Genomic DNA, 20,356 nt, shown 5'->3' with positions numbered 1-20,356 from the left:
TGGGCTATGATGTTGTTGGGTGGGCAATGAAAAACCACTGTAGGATAGATGGGAAGGACCTAGGGTAGGATGTTCCTCATTTCAGGGCACAATGATAGATAATCAGAATACTGACGAAGGTTGTGTTTCAGTTGTTCCACTGAGGTGGTACTGGGTGATGAACGGGGCACTCCTCTGTGACTGGTTCTTGGGGGTGGTGGAGGAAGGATTGGAGGTATGAGAGGAAATTGCATAGGAAATCTGTTTGTGAGCTAGGCCTGGGGGATAGTGCCTGTCTGTGAAGGCCTTTTTTGACCATCAGCATGCTGGGCATCCTTTTCACTCCTGTTCTAAGTCTTGGGTTTCTACAATTTCCTCCCTTTTATGGTTTTCCTGAAAAGGCCTACAATTCATTTGTGAGTATTTGCTTGACTCTCACGGAGCCTCAGTCTTTGCAAGCATACTTCCCTCTGTGTGCTGCAAGCCTATGCTTCCACTATCCATTTCCCTGTGTGCCTTTCCGTCAGAAGTTTTCTTGATGCAGACCCGTCTTGGACCTGGAACGTGAGTGAGGAACCTAGTTTTCCATTTCACTTCCAGCACACTCTACACCTTTTCATTGTTGGGTCTGACCTGCCACCACTCTTCCAAGTAATTTTTCAGTAGTGCAGGTTGTGCAGGGAAGGTCAGCCAGTGTAGGGGAGGGGGGTAATGAAGTACATGCACAGTGATAGCTCCATGGAGCATGTGCCTGTCATGACTGGGGCATGGGGACTTCGAGCAACGGATTACTGGCCAGGTAGCTGTTGCTGAGGCTGAGTGACACCCACAGGGACAGAACCTGTTTGTAGTGAGTGGCACCATGACAAATGACTTGTATATGAAGCAGATAAAGCTTTCTCCCAGTGGTGGTCATATGGTGCCAGCAGTCTCTTCAGAAGGAAAGAAGTCATTCAACACATAGAGAAATGACCCCAGAATGTTTTCTTCCCTGGCTATGCTGGAAGACGACTAGAGGTCCAAGTGACAAACAGAGAAATATTCCCACCAGTACCTGGTTTGTACAAGGACAGATGAGGATTGCCCCTCCCCCCACAAGGCCTTTGTTCTTTGTAGTGAATATAGAGGAAAAGTTGGTGGAAATTACAGCCATACCCAAACTGAAGAGTGGCTCAATTTTTATTAAAGTAGCATCCCGTGCCCAATCGTGAGCATTGCTCGCTTGTGACAAATTGGGTGACATTCCAGTGACTATCACTTCCTCCAGTAGTCTAAATATGATTCAAGACATCATTTTCCATCGTGACCTCTTCTTGCAGTCTGATGATGAGCTACATGCTAACTTGGAGTAATGGGGTGTACACTTTGTCCATTGTGTTCGTAGGGGACAAAAGGAGGATAGGATCGCTTCTGGGGCCTTCATCGTGGCCTTTGAAGGCGATTTGTTGCTGGGAAAGGTCAAGGTGATAATATTCCAATGTGATGAGAAACCAAACATTTCCTTCCTCCTGCCTCCACCCCCTCTCACCCCTCGTGCTGTGCAATGTATGAAATTTGGGCACATGTCTTCACGTTGCGATACCAGCCCAGTCTGTAGGGACTGTGGATGACTGTTGCAGGTGAATGTTCCTTGTGCCCCTCCCCTCGTCTGCGACAACAGTGGATCACAGTTCTGACCCACAGAAGACTATGGCCATTGAAATCACCCAAAATTAGGAAAGGAGGGGGAGGGGCAACCAATGCAGACAATATGTTCTGAGACACTCCACCTTCGGGAGGGAGATAAACATTACGGATAGTAAAATCCTAAAATACCCTTACCCATAGTTGCCTGAAGGGGAGTGCAGAAAGCAGAGGAACAGCTTAAGAGATGTTGTAGCTCAGCCAGGTGGTGGAAAAAGCCACTGCAATTCCATTGGAGAAGCATGCAGTCGGTATACTGTGAGGATGTGAAGGGACCAAGGAGTCAGTTTATGCCCTATGGTCACCTGCTGCCACAAATTGAGTGGTTATGGTACCAACCCATGTAAGTTCTGAGATACATTGTGTGGTGTGATCTGGAGTCTCAGGTGCCATTGGGATTGCAGCGTGAGCCGAGGCAGCCTCAGCCATATAAGTGGAACATATGGGACTTCCTGGCAGATTAAAACTGTGTGCCCGACCGCTGCACCAGCTCAGCAGACCCATTAGTGTGAACATCTTATACTCCTTTTCCTCGCCATCCCTAGCTCGATACCTGGTGCTGGAACTGCCTTACCTTCCTCCAGGGTCAAACCATTCCATTCGGTAAGGGAAAGGAAAGTGTCCAGCTCTCAGTGATGCGTAGTGATGCATCAGGTTAGAGAACTGTTTTTTCTTCTTCTAATCTCAGATACTCCCCCTTTCCCTTCGGTGGAAGTTGCCAATGGAAGAGATAGTGGATCTATGACACCTCAAAAAGGGTGGACACTACTGATGTGAACAGTCTTGATATGATTTAGAAGCTGTAGCTTTACATCTACTGGTAACAGCATCTCGATAACCAAAAAATTTAATGGCCTCTGATAACACAACACAGATTTCGTTATCTTCCCTTTAGGTACATAAGGGTTGGTTAATATGACCCATTGATATTTTGGTAATACTGCTTTTTTGTTATGAGCCCTCTCCCACTGCTCTAAAGTTTTTGTGTTCATTTGCGTACCTATCACCAAAACATTTGAAAAGGTTTTGAAAAATCTTTTACTTGCGAAACATGCTCCATTGGGGCAGCTTGATAAAGTCAATGAGCGAAAGCATCTTTCGACCAAAAATAACATTGTAAGGGGATAGCCCAATGCTCTGATGGACTTCTGAATCGTTCACTCCCGTTACAAAAGGAAGTGGACAGTGTGCTGTGAATTAACATACTAACTTAACATTTTACTTATAGTTCTGTGAACCTTCTCAGTGCAGTCATTCTCCTGTTGGTGCAATGCACTGGTCTGTAACTTCTTAATATGCAGTAAATGGCACAAATGTTTCATTAGATCGGCGATTTAATTTGTCCCTTCATCAGTTATTATTGTTTCAAGTGTGCCATACTTCAACGACCATTGATTCGCCAATGTGTGAGGCATGGTTTCTGCCTGTTGATTAGGCACGGATATTGTAGTTATAAAACATGACAAATGATTGATAATTTGAGCACATTCCTGTTTCCCAATGATGTCCAGGCAGATGGCTTGCACACATCAGTCCCAAGCATTTGAAAAGGTATTTCGCCTTCAGGTAGTCATAATGCAATCTTTCAGTGGCTTTGATCTGCTCTTTGGGTGTATGGAATGCAGTTATTGACATGACACTCAGTATCTTGTTTCTGCGTCACATCAGTAGGCCTGCGCTACTTTTCATTCAATTGCCCTACGTCCCAAGTGACCGGACAGACTTGAGTCGTGGTCTCGCCTCAGTACTTCAATTAACAACTCAGCTGGTACTACCACTTAACCCACATCTTGTTTGCATGTAAAGGAGACTGTTTTCTGTGCCTAACTGAAGCTGCCTTGTGAATCGTTGACAATCTGGGTCATGACTGTGTTTGCCTCCAAATGTCAACATCAACAACTGCGCATTCACAACACAAATTTTGCGAGTCAGCAAGTTCGAATTTGTGCATTATCAGCCCGGATGATGTATCATTTCATAATAAAATTTGCTGAGTTGTAAAGCCCACCTTGTAGCCATTGAAGTGCTGTACAATCAGTGACCTATAACCATCTTGAAATGTCTGCCACACAAGTAACGTCTGAAATATTTTATACCGATTGTGAGTGTGAGCATTTCCTTCTCCATTGTTGAATAGTTTTTCTCAGCTGAATTTAATTGCCTAGATGTATATGCTGTGGAATGCTGGTGACCGTCAATTTCCTGTCTCATAATGCAGCCAGGAGCAAAATTGCTTGAATCACAGGATAATGTGAACTGTTTTTGAAAATCAGGGAAAACAAGAACCAGACTTGAAGTGAATAAGTATTTTAAGTTTTGAAAAGCCGCTTCACAGTTTTCAGACCATTGAAATTTAACCTCCTTTTGCAATAATTGTGTTAGTAGTCTTGCAGCTTCAGTTAAGTGCAGAACGAATTTTGGTAGGCGTTCACCAAGTGGAGATACGACTAATTCTTTAAGTGAAGTAGGTGTTAGAAAATTTTTCATACCTTCCACCAGACAACCTTCAGTGCAAACGCCATTGTGTCAAGTGATGTGCACTAAATAATGAACTTCAGACCAAATGAAATGGCATTTCTCTAAACTAAGTGTTGTGAATTGGCAGGAGGCCAATTCACGGAGTTTGGAGGAAGCCGAAAGGCACGCGTTTAAGCTCACGCAGGCTGGCGTGAGGTCTGGAACAGGTAAAGTAATTATACTATCAAGAAAAGTACGTAGCTGCTGGAATACTTAACTTTAATCCATAATTGGTGAACATCGGTCTGACTGTACATGCATCCCAAGACAAATAACAAATGATAATGGCGCCTTGCTAGGTCGTAGCAAATGACGTAGCTCAAGGCTATGCTAACTATCGTCTCGGCAAATGAGAGCGTAATTTGTCAGTGAACCATTGCTAGCAAAGTCGGCTGTACAACTGGGGCGAGTGCTAGGACGTCTCTCTAGACCTGCCGTGTGGCGGCGCTCGGTCTGCAATCACTGACAGTGGACACGTGGGTCCGACGTATACTAACGGACTGCGGCCGATTTAAAGGCTACCACCTAGCAAGTGTGGTGTCTGGCGGTGACACCACACTAAGTGGTTGAAAGATGTTCCGTAATGTCTTTAGCAAATACAGTTACATCATCCGAATATATGAGACATTATTTTGGTTTTAAACCTTGCAGTACTCCATCCAAAAGCCTCTGAAAAGTCTCTGGCGCATTCTTTAGTCTGAAAGGCATGCACTGATTCTAATAAAGTTCAGATAGTTGGGGGGGGGGGGGGGGCAGTTTTTGGACAATCTTCAGGTGCCGCCTCTAATTGATGATATCCGGACTGTGGCTGCCTTGCAAATCAGTGATAGTCTGAGCCATGACTCTGTGCTTGCCTCTAAATGTCAGTATCAACACCACCTCATTCCACAGAGCGAATTTTGTGACTACTCAGGCTGTACACATTCACATGTTACTGGCCCACAGTTGTGAAGTACTGACGTTGTCCCAGATAATCTAGGGTATGTAAATCCTGGATTTTCCATTGTTTGATAATCTAGGGTATCATTTATGTCAGACATAGGATACATATCTGAAGTTGTTTTCTCATTCAAGAAATGGTAGTTGCAACAGAATCTATATCCTTTCCTACAATCTGGTGACTTTTTTGGTACAATGACCACAGATGCCAGTCACGGAATAATACTAGGTTCTATGATGCCATCCCTCAGCTGTTGATTAATGAATTATGTCATAACAGGCTACATCATGTGGAACCTGGTATGGTTTCCTATAGGTATGTCCTTTGTTCCCTCGTGGAATATGGTGCTGCCAAATTGGTGTGGCAGGCGAAGGTCCAGAAGAGTTAAATATATCTATGTATTCCTGTAACAGCTTTTCCATGCTCTCCCTCTCTTTTCGTGTAAATGTGCTATTTTTCTCTTCAGTGCATTCAAATTGTCAGAGTGACTGGTGCTGCACAGTGGGGTGTGAATTCCCTTTCAAATTCATCCTCATCCACTATTTCTAAGTATGGAAGTTTTGTGACCTCAGGGCTGAAATTATCAGTACTTATTGGTACTACTTTATGTCCTTTAATTTCTTGAATGTGGGACAAGCTACATCGTGCAAAACTTAAATTTTATCCATTTCCTCATTTTCTGACAATGGATCAACAGTATGCAATGAATTTAGTGGCATATGAGCTTCCACATCAGTCCAGATCAAAGTCTAGTCATATCACAAATTGACTCTAAGGGAACTTGTACACAGTTTATGCAGCTTCTGAGTCAACTTTTGCATGATACGCAGCTAGGAAATCCAACCTGAGTATAACATCGTAGCCACTGGAGACCCTAGAAAGAACATCAACATCCATCCGGAAGTTACAACCCCACTCAGAAACTCATTACCATTGACCTGAGAGAATCCGCATGATCGCCATCTAACCACCTATATTGCATAAAGCCCAGTGTGGTGGACTTAATACAAATTATCCAAGTACCCATACGTGCAAAAGACACCTGAGATGCTCTATCCAACAGAACTTTACCTAACTTATTACTTAAGCACTGAGTCAAAGTGCCTCTTTCTAACCATTACTGGGAGCATTGCTCAGTGGTCACAGCTCCTTCTGTTTTGTTTAACAGTGGGTTATGCTGTCTCTTTTGAGGCTGCATCCCATTGTTGTTGTTGTTGTTGTCTTCAGTCCTGAGACTGGTTTGATGCAGCACTCCATACTACTCTATCCTGTGCAAGCTTCTTCATCTCCCAGTACTTACTGCAACCTACATCCTTCTGAATCTGCTTAGTGTATTCATCTCTTGGTCTCCCTCTACAATTTTTACCCTCCATGCTGCCCTCCAATGCTAAATTTGTGATCCCTTGATGCCTCAGAACATGTCCTACCAACCGGTCCCTTCTTCTCGTCAAGTTGTGCCACAAACTCCTCTTCTCCCTAATTCTATTCAATACCTCCTCATTAGTTATGTGATTACCCATCTAATCTTCAGCATTCTTCTGTAGCACCACATTTCAAAAGCTTCTATTCTCTTCTTGTCCAAACTATTTATCGTCTAATGTTTCACTTCCATACATGGCTACACTCCATATAAATACTTTCAGAAACGACTTCCTGACACTTAAATCTATACTCGATGTTAACAAATTTCTCTTCTTCAGAAACGCTTTCCTTGCCATTGCCAGTCTACATTTTATATCCTCTCTACGTTGACCATCATCAGTTATTTTGCTCCCCAAATAGCAAAACTCATTTACTACTTTAAGTGTCTCATTCCCTAATCTCATTCCCTCAGCATCACCCAACTTAATTCAACTACATTCCATTATCCTCGTTTTGCTTTTGTTGATGTTCATCTTATATCTTCCTTTCAAGACACTGTCCATTCCGTTCAACTGCTCTTCCAAGTCCTTTGCTGTCTCTGACAGAATTACAATGTCATCGGCGAACCTCAAAGTTTTTATTTCTTCTCCCTGGATTTTAATACCTACTCCGAATTTTTCTTTCGTTTCCTTTACTGCTTGCTCAATATACAGATTGAATAACATCGGGGAGAGGCTACAACCCTGTCTCACTCCCTTTCCAACCACTGCTTCACTTTCGCGCTCCTCGACTCTTATAACTGCCATCTGGTTTCTGTACAAATTGTAAATAGCCTTTCGCTCCCTGTATTTTACCCCTGCCACCTTTAGAATTTGAAAGAGAGAATTCCAGTCAACATTGTCAAAAGATTTCTCTAAGTCTACAAATGCTAGGAACGTAGGTTTGCCTTTCCTTAATCTTTCTTCTAAGATAAGTCATAAGGTCAGTATTGCCTCACGTGTTCCAACATTTCTATGGAATTCAAACTGATCTTCCCCAAGGTTGGCTTCTACCAGTTTTTCCATTCGTCTGTAAAGAATTCACATTAGTATTTTGCAGCTGTGACTTATGAAACTGATAGTTCGATAATTTTCACATCTGTCAACACCTGCTTTCTTTGGGATTGGAATTATTATATTCTTCTAGAAGTCTGAGGGTATTTCGCATGTCACATACATCTTGCTCACCAGATGGTAGAGTTTTGTCAGGACTGGCTCTCCCAAGGCTGTCAGTAGTTCTAATGGAATGTTGTCTACTCCCGGGGCCTTGTTTCGACTCAGGTCTTTCAGTGCTCTGTCAAACTCTTCACGCAGTATCTTATCTCCCATTTCGTCTTCATCTACATCCATTTCCATAATATTGTCCTCAAGTACATCGCCCTTGTATAAACCCTCTATATACTGCTTCCACCTTTCTGCCTTCCCTTCTTTGCTTAGAACTGGGTATCCATCTGAGTTCTTGATATTCATACAAGTGGTTCTCTTCTCTGCAAAGGTCTCTTTAATTTTCCTGTAAGCAGTATCTATCTTACCCCTAGTGATATAAGCCTCTACATCCTTACATTTGTCCTCTAGCCATCCCAGCTTAGCCATTTTGCACTTCCTGTCGATCTCATTTTTGAGACATTTGCATTCCTTTTTGCCTGCTTCATTTACTGCATTTTTATATTTTCTCCTTTCATCAATTAAATTCAATATTTCTTCTGTTACCCAAGGATTTCTACTAGCCCTTGTCCTTTTACCTACTTGATCCTCTGCTGCCTTTACTTCATCCCTCAGAGCTACCCATTCTTCTTCTACTGTATTTCTTTCCCCCATTCCTGTCAATTGTTCACTTATGCTCTCCCTGAAACTCTGTACAACCTCTGGTTTAGTCAGTTTATCCAGGTCCCATTTCCTTAAATTCCCACCTTTTTGCAGTTTCTTCAGTTTTAATCTACAGTTCATAACCAATAGATTGTGGTCAGAGTCCACATCTGCCCCTGGAAATCTTCAACAATTTAAGACCTGGTTCCTAAATCTCTGTCTTACCATTATATAATCTATCTGATACCTTCTAGTATCTCCAGGATTCTTCCATGTATACAACCTTCTTTTATGATTCTTGAACCAAGTGTTGGCTATCATTAAGTTATGCTCTGTGCAAAATTCTACCAGGCAGCTTCCTCTTTCATTTCTTACTCCCAATCCATATTCACCTACTATGTTTCCTTCTCTCCCTTTTCCTACTCTCGAATTCCAGTCACCCATGACTATTAAATTTTCGTCTCCCTTCACTACCTGAATAATTTCTTTTATCTCATCATACATTTCATCAATTTCTTCATCATCTGCAGAGCTAGTTGGCATATAAACTTGCACTACTGTAGTAGGCGTGGGCTTCGTGTCTATCTTGGCCACAATAATACGTTCACTATGCTGTTTGTAGTAGCTTACCCGTTCTCCTATTTTTTTTATTCATTATTAAACCTACTCCTGTATTACCCCTATTTGATTTTGTATTTATAACCCTGTATTCACCTGAGCAAAAGTCTTGTTCCTCCTGCCACCGAACTTCACTAATTCCCACTATATCTAACTTTAACATATCCATTTCCCTTTTTAAATTTTCTAACCTACCTGCCCGATTAAGGGATCTGACATTCCACGCTCCGATCTGTAGAACGCCAGTTTACTTTCTCCTGATAACGACGTCCTCTTGTGTGGTCCTCGCCCGGAGATCCGAATGGGAGACTATTTTACCTCCGGAATATTTTACCCAAGAGGACACCATCATCATTTATCCATACAGTAAAGCTGCATGCCCTCGGGAAAAATTACGGCTGTAGTTTCCTCTTGCTTTCAGCCGTTCACAGTACCAGCACAGCAAGGCCGTTTTGGTTAGTGTTACAAGGCCAGATCAGTCAATCATCCAGACTGTTGCCCCTGCAACTACTGAAAAGGCTGCTGCCCCTCTTCAGGAACCACAAGATTGTCTGGCCTTTCAACAGATACCCCTCCGTTGTGGTTGCACTTACGGTACAGCCGTCTGTATCGCAGAAGCTCGCAAGCCTCCCCACCAACGGCAAGATCCATGGTTCATCCCATTCTCTTGTGAATTCTGGGTCCTAAAGTTCCTTTCATATGACATGTGCGACCACCCTGAAACACTTAATGTCCGTGTTAAATACAACCTTCCTTTCTTTTGCTCGCAGTTTCATCTATTTCTGAAAATACTGCTGCAATCTTCACTATTTCATTCAATGTTTTTGGCAACTCCATTTTCATATCTTCCATGAAATATCAACATATAACCCCTCAAGAATGCTGCTTCAGCATCAACATCTACATGATTAGTCAGCAATTCACAATTAAGTGCCTGCAGACGCTTCATCAAACCACCTCTATGCTACTTATCTACCGTTCCAGTCTCGAATAGATTGTGTTAAAAAGTAAACACTTAAATCTTTCTGTGTGAGCTCTGATTTCTCTTATTTTACTGTGATGATCATTTCTCCTTATGTAGGTGGGTGCCAACAAAATATTTTCTCACTCTGAGGAGAAAGTTGGTGATTGAAATTTCACGAGAAGGTCCTGCCACAGCGAAAAAGTCTTTGTTTTAATGATGGCCACCCCAATTTGTGTATCGTATATGTGATGCTCTCCCCCTTATTTCTTATAGAACAGCATTGTTTGTTTTATTATTGTTTGTAAGTTCATACATATTAACATTGATTTTACAAAGGCGATCAGCAAACTTTTTCTGACATAATTCGTTGAGTTGTTCATGGTAATACCTGGCCATACTCTTCCTCCTATACCTATCAGTTAGCCCATCCAGAGTGTGTCAAAAGATTAAACCTTCCATAATTGCTCATGGCATATCAAATAAAGTCTAGCGTCATCTGTTAGTTTAAGCTTGGCCACGCTTAATAATTTATCTTCACTCCAATCCTCTAAGGAGGCAGCCATATGCAGATTATCCAAGAATACCAATATATTCTTCCCACAGGTAAAGTAGGAAGTTGCCTTTCCCATTTCTCCTACCTTAATTGACTCTGCTCCATTTGTAAGTGTGCTATGGTCAGTTTGGTGCTGTATTGGGTTTTGCACTGAAACTTCCTTCACCGCCCTTTCCGTATCCATAATGCTTATTAACCACTAGTTCACATATACACCCAAAACGATGCAAGGTAACAAAGGATAGGTGATAATGAAATACACTCCTGGAAATGGAAAAAAGAACACATTGACAGCGATGTGTCAGACCCACCATACTTGCTCCGGACACTGCGAGAGGGCTGTACAAGCAATGATCACACGCACGGCACAGCGGACACACCAGGAACCGCGGTGTTGGCCGTCGAATGGCGCTAGCTGCGCAGCATTTGTGCACCGCCGCCGTCAGTGTCAGCCAGTTTGCCGTGGCATACGGAGCTCCATCGCAGTCTTTAACACTGGTAGCATGCCGCGACAGCGTGGACGTGAACCGTATGTGCAGTTGACGGACTTTGAGCGAGGGCGTATAGTGGGCATGCGGGAGGCCGGGTGGACGTACCGCCGAATTGCTCAACACGTGGGGCGTGAGGTCTCCACAGTACATCGATGTTGTCGCCAGTGGTCGGCGGAAGGTGCACGTGCCCGTCGACCTGGGACTGGACCGCAGCGACGCACGGATGCACGCCAAGACCATAGGATCCTACGCAGTGCCGTAGGTGACCACACCGCCACTTCCCAGCAAATTAGGGACACTGTTGCTCCTGGGGTATCGGCGAGGACCATTCGCAACCGTCTCCATGAAGCTGGGCTACGGTCCCGCACACCGTTAGGCCGTCTTCCGCTCACGCAACATCGTGCAGCCTGCCTCCAGTGGTGTCGCGACAGGCGTGAATGGAGGGACGAATGGAGACGTGTCGTCTTCAGCGATGAGAGTCGCTTCTGCCTTGGTGCCAATGATGGTCGTATGCGTGTTTGGCGCCGTGCAGGTGAGCGCCACAATCAGGACTGCATACGACCGAGGCACACAGGGCCAACACCCGGCATCATGGTGTGGGGAGCGATCTCCTACACTGGCCGTACACCACTGGTGATCGTCGAGGGGACACTGAATAGTGCACGGTACATCCAAACCGTCATAGAACCCATCGTTCTACCATTCCTAGACCGGCAAGGGAACTTGCTGTTCCAACAGGACAACGCACGTCCGCATGTATCCCGTGCCACCCAACGTGCTCTAGAAGGTGTAAGTCAACTACCCTGGCCAGCAAGATCTCCGGATCTGTCCCCCATTGAGCATGTTTGGGACTGGATGAAGCGTCGTCTCACGCGGTCTGCACGTCCAGCACGAACGCTGGTCCAACTGAGGCGCCAGGTGGAAATGGCATGGCAAGCCGTTCCACAGGACTACATCCAGCATCTCTACGATCGTCTCCATGGGAAAATAGCAGCCTGCATTGCTGCGAAAGGTGGATATACACTGTACTAGTGCCGACATTGTGCATGCTCTGTTGCCTGTGTCTATGTGCCTGTGGTTCTGTCAGTGTGATCATGTGATGTATCTGACCCCAGGAATGTGTCAATAAAGTTTCCCCTTCCTGGGACAATGAATTCACGGTGTTCTTATTTCAATTTCCAGGAGTGTAGATCCCAGAAGAATTCTTCAAACTTGGCACTTATTGGCAATGGAGCACAAGATCACCTGTCGCCGAACCTCAGACTTCTTCCATCTTCAATCTCGGCAGTGTACTGACACCAGTTGTATGAAGCACAGGGTCACTGGTGGTGGACTGCTATTTGCTGCTGGTGAAGCAGTAGGTCCAACAATTGATGATGGCATTGATGATCTGCAGTGCTACTTAATTATTAATGTATACAATGGATAGCCATCAATTCCACCAGGCCAAATGGCATCGGCACCCGGCTGCTGAGCAGGCGCTCATGCTGGCTGCTTAAACTGTGTCACAGGAAGGCCCATAATGCTGGTTCACAGCATGGCAAGAAGCGGTGATGGCCGCGTCACCCTCGAGTCCCAGAGCCCAGGATACCCAAATTATAGCCCCGGTGGTTGGATCAGGCTGGAATGTGACGTCCCCTGCCAGTTGTGCGATGTTGGCATCGTTAGTGTATCACACTGGAGTCTCTCATTACGACCGTATTTGGTAAGGTATCGGTGTCTTCCCGAAGGTGACTGGGTGTCATAACTGGCAGTAAGTCACTTACGATAACCGTTCCGGGTATGCGGTCTGATATAACAGCTTACCCTGCAAGGGGACAGGTGGCGTGAAGTGTCTCCATTTCCACATTCCACACTTGGTGTTTTCCTCTGCTCCGACCTCTGCACTGAGTTCTCGGTTTCTATGATATTGCTGCTACCTGCTTCCACTGAGTTTCATGATGTTCCGTAGCAGTGAGTGTACAGCTGTTGTCACTTTTCCAGTCTTTTGTAAAGTGTTTATGGCTTTTTTTCCCAGTCCCAAATGATTTTTCCTGTTGATAGATGTTGAAAAATATACTCAAGTGTATTTTCTTTGCCAGTTGTGTAACTGAGGATTTGAATAAGATTTAGTTAACCCTCTAACCAGAGAGAAGACTGTTGTGACCTTAGCAAGTAGGATCATAAAATTTTTTTAAATATAATGTGTTTTAAAAATCCATCAAATTTCACAAGATTATGTCTTCTACAGAATGAAGATAAAAATTTGGTATTGCACATAAGACTACACAAAATTTTTAATTTCAAAGAATTGTCAAATTTTCTGAAGGTACCTGTTTTATGTGCATGCAGATATGACCTCAGGGAACTTTTGACAATTACAGTCAGGACCAGAGTTTTCATTTATCTTTCACACAGGTTCAGTGTGCCCTCCACTGGACTTACAAAAAATATCCAGATGACAGTCGAACTTGTCCCATACTTTTGCGAGCGTGTCTGGAGTTCCTGCTATTGATGTGTTGTGTCACACTTTACTGAAAGTTGTTCAAAGATGTGCACCAAGACAGTCTTTCAGAAAGCCGCACAAAAATAAATCGCATACCATTAGATCCGGCAAACCTGGTGGCCAATGCTGCAATGTGCCCCTTATGCCGTAGGAGGAGCAATGCCAGTGAAAATTGTGATGCTCATTTATAACTTAATTACACCTGTTGGAACGGAGAATATAATATGCCTTGTGTTTCTGTGTTATTGCCATCTCAACTTTGGCTTATGAATGATTGAGGCACTTTCTTGACAAATTAAAAATCTGCATCGTATCCTTCCTCTCAGAGGTGCTGCTCCAGCAGAGTAAGAAAGAAGGCACCATGCCCAAGAGACATCGTGACAGATTGGAGCTTTTAGTAAGGCTCTGAAATGCACTTGAATAGGTCAGCCTGTGAAAGCATTGTCCATGTAGCACAAGGGTGCAAGTTCAAAGTCAGTTCCAGTACAAGCACTTATATATAAAGAGGGGTTATAATTAAACTTTCGCCACTGCAGAGGTCCCCCAAAAAAACGAGTAATTGTAGGACAATGAAACTTTGTGGAAACATTTGTAAGAACATTTAGAAGACAAACAACGAATACACCATTGAAAGAAACATTTTAATTTCCACATGAGAATATAACATTTGTTAATTGTGTACCCTATTTACGTTTCAGGTTACAAATGTTGCTCAGTGTAATGACCATCTGCATCCATGACAGCCTGAAACCACACTAGAGATTGCTCTACTGCTGCCCGAAATATCTCGGGTGTGATGTTGGCTACCTCTCTCATTATGCTTATCTTCAATCTTTTAATGTACATCTACATCTACATTGTTACTCTGGAAGCCACCATAAGGTGCGTGGTGGAGGGTACCGTGTACCACTACTTGTCATTTCCCCTCTTGTTCCACTCACAAGTAGAGTGAGGGAAAAACGACTGGTCCTTACTCACGATGTATGTTGGCAGCAGTAGAGTTGCTCGGCAGTCAGCTTCAAGTGCCAGTTCTCTAAATTTTCTCAATAGTGTTTCTCAAAAAGAACCTCACCTTCCCTCTAGGGATTCCCATTTAAGTTCCCAAAGCATCTCTGTAACACTTACGCATTGTTTGAACTTATGAGTAACAAATCTAGCAGTCTGCTCTGAATTGCTTCGATGTCTTCCTGCAATCCAAGCTGGTATGGATCCCAAACACTCAAGCAGTACTCAAGAATAGGTTGCACCAGCATCCTATATGCGGTCGCCTTTACATGTGAACAACTGTTTCCTGAAATTCTCCCAAAAAACCGAAGTCCATAATTTACCTTCCCTGCCACAGTTTCCACAAGCATGTTCCACTTCATATCACTTCACAGTGCTATGCCCAGATATTTAAACGACATGGCTAGTGTCAAGCAGGACACTAGCAATACTGTATCCAAACATTACACGTTTCTTCTTCCTACTCACCTGCATTTACTTACATTTTCCCACATTTAGGGCTATCTGCTATTCATCATACCAACTGGAAATTTTGTCTAAGTCCTCTGGTATCTTCCTACAATCACTCAACTTTGACACCTTACCGTACACCATGGCATCATCAGCAAACAGCCGCAGATTGCTGCCCACCATGTCCACCAAATCGTTTGTATATAGAGGACAACAGTGGTCCTGTCACACTTCCCTGGGACACTCTGATGAACACTCGCCATCAAGGACAACATACTGGGTTCTATTATTTAAGATGTTTTCGAGCCACTCACGTATATGAGAACTTATTCCGTGTGCTCGTACTTTTTTGAACACCCTGCAATGGGTCACCATGTCAAATGCTTTCCGGAAATCTAAAAATATGGAATCTGCCTGGTGTCCTTCATCCATAGTTCTCAGTATATTACGTGAGAAAAGGGCAAGCTGCATTTCGCACGAGCAGTGCTTTCTAAAACTGTGCTGATTTGTAGACATAAGCTTCTTAACTTCAAAAAGTTTATTATATTCAAACTGAGAATATGTCCCAATGATAAACTCTGTCCTTAAGGTAATCCCCCAGCCAGAAATCACACCGGTTCAAATCTGATGATCTTGATTGCCACACAGTTTGGAATGATCAGCAAGTGATTTAGTTTTCTCCAAATGTGTTACAGTGTAATCCAGTTACCTCCCAAGCTCTGATAGGAGGAGTTCCATCATCCATAAAAACAGTTGGGTCCAAAACACCTCTCTGCTCAAGAGCAGGGATTACATGTTGGTGAAGGAGATCACAGTAACGTGTGCCGTTCACTTGGCGTATCCTTGATCCTTGGGTTCAGAGTTCCCCCTATCTCACTGTGCCAGTAGCATTGCTTAGCAGCAAGTCATGACACCTACACTATTAACAACACACATCCTGCAGTGCACAGTCTGAATATTATTCCTGTGAGGTTAGGTATCTGTATGATAAATAGTTTGCCTCTACACCAGTTCAAGTAGGGAAAGTGTAGTTATAACCACCCTGCAGTTTCTTTACTGTGTGTTCTTCATTTGAAAGTGACAAATTCATTCTGGAAACAGCTTTTATCTATTAGTAGCATACTGAAGACCCCATCCCTTTCCGTGCCCATTTCCCATCTGCAGCTGCTGCTGTTGTTCGAATGTTACTTTCATTCTGGCAATTTGTATTTTAAGTTGAGTTGTGTTTTCTTCAATAAAACTTTCGTAGGTTGTTGACCGCACTGTCATTTTAGCCACTATTGTAAATGGTCAAAACATTGAACTATACATAACATGATTATGTGGTCACATCTCTGGAACAATTTTACTGAAGATGACAATGACCATGGAAGTCTACATATGCAAAGGCATCAACACATCATGAAACAAATAAAATTCGTATTTCTCATTTGATAATCTCATAAATAAAAGATCAAAAAAGTTTACAACTAGCATACTCTTCAAAATAAAAATGTTTTCCTACTTGTTTTTCTCAAAACCAATTATCTTCATCTTAATATGAACTCTCCAAAGGAAGTACAGTAGATTGAAATCCACCTTTCATATTCGTGAAGGGATCTAACATTATCTACTTTCTCATCTCTTTTCGAATTTTGTGAGTTCAGATGAATGTTGTTTTATCTTTTGTGCTAGCATGGAAAGAAATTATTGAAGGCCTTAATATCACGTAATAGTCCGTCAAATTCATATTTTCCATAAAAGTAAGCATGCAGCAATTTTTCCAACGTAGAAATTCCATTTTCCACTTTGTGCCCCCCTTTTGCATATAAAGGGAAATCTGTGCACACCATCCTTTCACATATCTGTTTATATTTTGCTCCTTTCTACATATTTATATTGTAGTAATTTATACATCTATTATTTCTTCTCTGTCTAAGAGGCAAGCCATATTTTTAATATTTATGACATGTGACTGTTTCAGATAAATCATAGCCTACAGTATGGGTCTCCATCAGATCAGCGATCTGCTTATTTAAAAATATTCCAAGTTGTAGAAATGTTGTGACATTCATAGGCTTCATTTCTTGAGTCCATGAATGTGATAATATTGTGATATGAGTGCCTAAGCTAAATTGTATGTTGTAAATGAAATCTTATTTTTGTAAATAAAGTGAATAATTAATCTGAAGTAACTTTAATATTGTGGTACATTTTAGAATCAATACAGAGTTCTCTTGCATTTTGATTAAAGGTTAAGACTATGTATGTCATTTGAGACTACTATTATTCACATTGATAACCTTTAATTTTACTCTGAATTATAATCTGCTGCAACCAGTTACATATAAAGAGTTATGAAATCTCGTGCTACTTCTTATTGTATACATTCATTGTTCATTATTTCACAAACAAAAGGTTAATTACATCCACAGACATGTAGAACACAGTCCAGGATGGATATATTGATTTTGCGTAACTGACTTACACAACTATACGCTAAGAGCAAAAGTAACAAGGAAAAATGTTAATTCATATAGGGATCTTTTTGAACTTAAGAGAAATATATTGTAGGACAATAAAAAATATGTTAAAAAAATTTTCTTTCACGGGACAATGAAGCACTCTAGTGACTTGTAATTGGCAACACTGTATCTGTCAGTCTCTTGAGTAATCACATCATTGGGTGTTTTTTAATTGAGAGAAAGCTAACTCTGTGCATGGTGATTTTTTGCAGTGGCCACTGACAGAAGCAAGAGAGCAATGTGAATTTTTGCATGAAAGCGAGGAAAACCTTAATGGAAACATTTGAACTTTTAAAGGAACTCATGTAGTCTCAACTGAAAAAAAAAAGGACCACTGTAGACGAAATGGCAGAGAAATCGGATCATGTGGCAATAGCATCATAAAAACCACAGCAGGATGTGATGTCAGAGAGACTAAGTGGGCCATTGATTCACTAAATGTGAGATATCAATGCTCACTCCGTATTTACCTAAGCCCCACATGCTAAGGATTGCTTGCTTTACAACACATATTATGGACCTAATTGACTACTCAAATTGCAGTGACAGCATATGTATGCCAATAAATATGCGGCACAGGGGTTATAAATCGTCTAATAATGTGCTTATAAGGGCTCACTATCTACCATTCAGTCTAACTAAAAATGGAAGACTAATTTTGCCAACAAGTTTTTTTTTTTTTTTTTTTTTTTCCCCTAAAGCCACTCAGGTTGATCTTTTGAAACTTGAAATTATAACTTTGTATGTTTTGGAACAAAAATTAAAACCACAAAATTATCTTCTGTGAGCATATGGAATCACATTCAAAGAGACTACTCTCACATCTGTTGCTCATGACGTAATGCATAGAAGAGTGTTAAGCTCAAGATGCAGCATTCAAAGCTGTGCATTTCCCCTTTTTTTCTATGTACAAATTTACTAGGAAGAAAAAGACGGCAATATTTCAATGTTTTCCCAAATTATGAAACTGAGTGAGAGAGAAATGAAATAGCTGCCTTTGCTGCATATCAACTTCACTATAATTCCATAGCTGTCAACTATTATGGATTGTCGATAATTATTACGGATTTATCACATTCATTACATAGTTACAGAGAGGTACTGAAAAATTATGGAAATGGACATTATCGAATTCATGTTTTTAAAAAAATTGCAAAAGATACTGTTTGTTTTCCGCCAGTCATATGCTACTAAAATGCTTTATAGGTTGTAATGTTTTCTTTGCAGTGTACATAGTAAACATGTCTACGAATGATTTTGACGTACAAGGCTAGAGTGACAGCCATCTAGCGGTGGAACTAAGAAAATTGGTAGACACATCATCCGCCCCCGGAAGTTGTAACCATCTGTGATTCTTTGCATGTGTACTTGGCAATGATAATGTGCGCATGCATCCAGTACATAATTCCGTAAAAGAACAGAAATTATTAACAAAAAATTATGTAAAAACAATTAATAAATAGGAACCCTGAGCTCTCTTACATTTTTAATTTGAATGGGTAACTATAAAAAATCCGACAGCCCCTTTCGAATTTTATGTAGTAGTTCCAGTGATCAGGGTATTTCTGTCTAGTGTGCAGGCACAGAAACGCATCAGGACTGTACTGCGTGAATTGTGTATGAACTGTGTATAGCCCGCTGATATTTTCGGTAATTGTTACAGTGTGTTCAGTGCTAATATTCATCCATTTAGAATTCAAAAACACTGTGTTTGCTGCTAAGGAAAGTTTTAGTTGTTTTTAAAAATTCAAGGAATTAGACTTCTTTTTCCTTCAGCAACTGTTAACAATGTCTTTAAGGAAAAGCATGACAAAAATGATAATGAACAATTAAACAGTGTGAAAAAATTTTGGAAATAGTATAGTAAAGAATGGCCAGATTTGGCTAAACCAAATAAATCAGGCCAAAATGTGTTTTATGCAGTGTGTTCACGAAACGTTTCTATAAAGTATGTTGGTCTTGATGATTGCTGCTGTCGTCATGTTCTGCCTAAATAAAACACATGTAGACCTAACAGATCTGAAGACTTCATATTTATCGTCATCATTTGAAATAAAACCTTATGGGGAAGACTGTCACCAATGCACAAATGGTTTTTAGTTCATTTATTGTTGAACATGACCTGCCATTTTGTGTGCAATCATGCTTCACAGCTGTTCAAAAAATGTTTCCTGATTTTCAGATTGCTAAAAAATACAGTTGTGGAAGAACTAAAACAACTGCAGTTCTACAGTCTTTATCATCTAGAACACAGAATGATGTACTAGAAAACTTAAAAGAATCACCTTTTCTCTCGCAGCTTATGATAGCACAGACATTAAAGATGTGAAACTATATCCAATTGTTGTTACATACTTTGATGTTAAACAGGGAAAGATGTGCACCACAATACTAACCTTGCTGGAATCAAGTTTAAATGATGGTGAAGGAATTTTTAATCTCTTGAGTGTGGACTGTTAAGAAAAGGAATTCCCTGGAAAAATTGCATTTCATTTGCATGTGTAATGCAAATAAAGTGGTGGGACATATAAAAGGAGTTGTTGCTTTTTTGAAGAAAGGTCAACCACACATAGTAATTCAATCTTGTTCCTGACACTTGCTTCATTTAGCTGCACAAAAGGGTGTAAAAACGTACAGTATTTTGACACTGAAGAATTAGTAATGGACATTTTCTACTTTCTCCTACAGAGTTCAAAAAGACAATCTACTTAGTCAAAATATATATGGGACTAAAACCCATAAAATACCAAAGTATGCTTGTACAACTCCAATCAGTAGGAAGAATAATTGAACAGTGGGAACCTCTTGTAAAGTTTTACAATGAGGAAGCTCCAAAAAATTTAAACAACTCTCACTTATCTAGAGTGTGCCCTATTCTAAATGATCCAGTAACTAAGATATATCTTCTTTTCTTGCATAACACCATTTTGTTATTTATCAGAGCAAATGTATTCCTTCCGA

The 20,356-nt window shown here is 41.5% G+C and overlaps 1 protein-coding gene across 1 annotated transcript in view; it reads left to right on the top strand.

The window, feature by feature from the left end:
- Positions 1-17,065, top strand: part of LOC126203823 (fas-associated death domain protein) — a 45,852-nt gene extending 28,787 nt beyond the window's left edge. Inside the window, exon 5 of the mRNA XM_049938189.1 lies at positions 16,855-17,065. The gene's annotated coding sequence lies outside the window, so the exon portion shown is untranslated. The remainder of the gene's footprint in view (positions 1-16,854) is intronic.
- Positions 17,066-20,356: the final 3,291 nt, after the last annotated feature.

The sequence above is a fragment of the Schistocerca nitens genome, chromosome 9 (assembly GCF_023898315.1).
Source record: "Schistocerca nitens isolate TAMUIC-IGC-003100 chromosome 9, iqSchNite1.1, whole genome shotgun sequence".
Lineage (NCBI taxonomy): Eukaryota > Metazoa > Arthropoda > Insecta > Orthoptera > Acrididae > Schistocerca > Schistocerca nitens.
The sequence above is the reverse complement of the archived record's forward strand: the minus strand, read 5'-3'. Positions and strand labels throughout refer to the sequence as shown.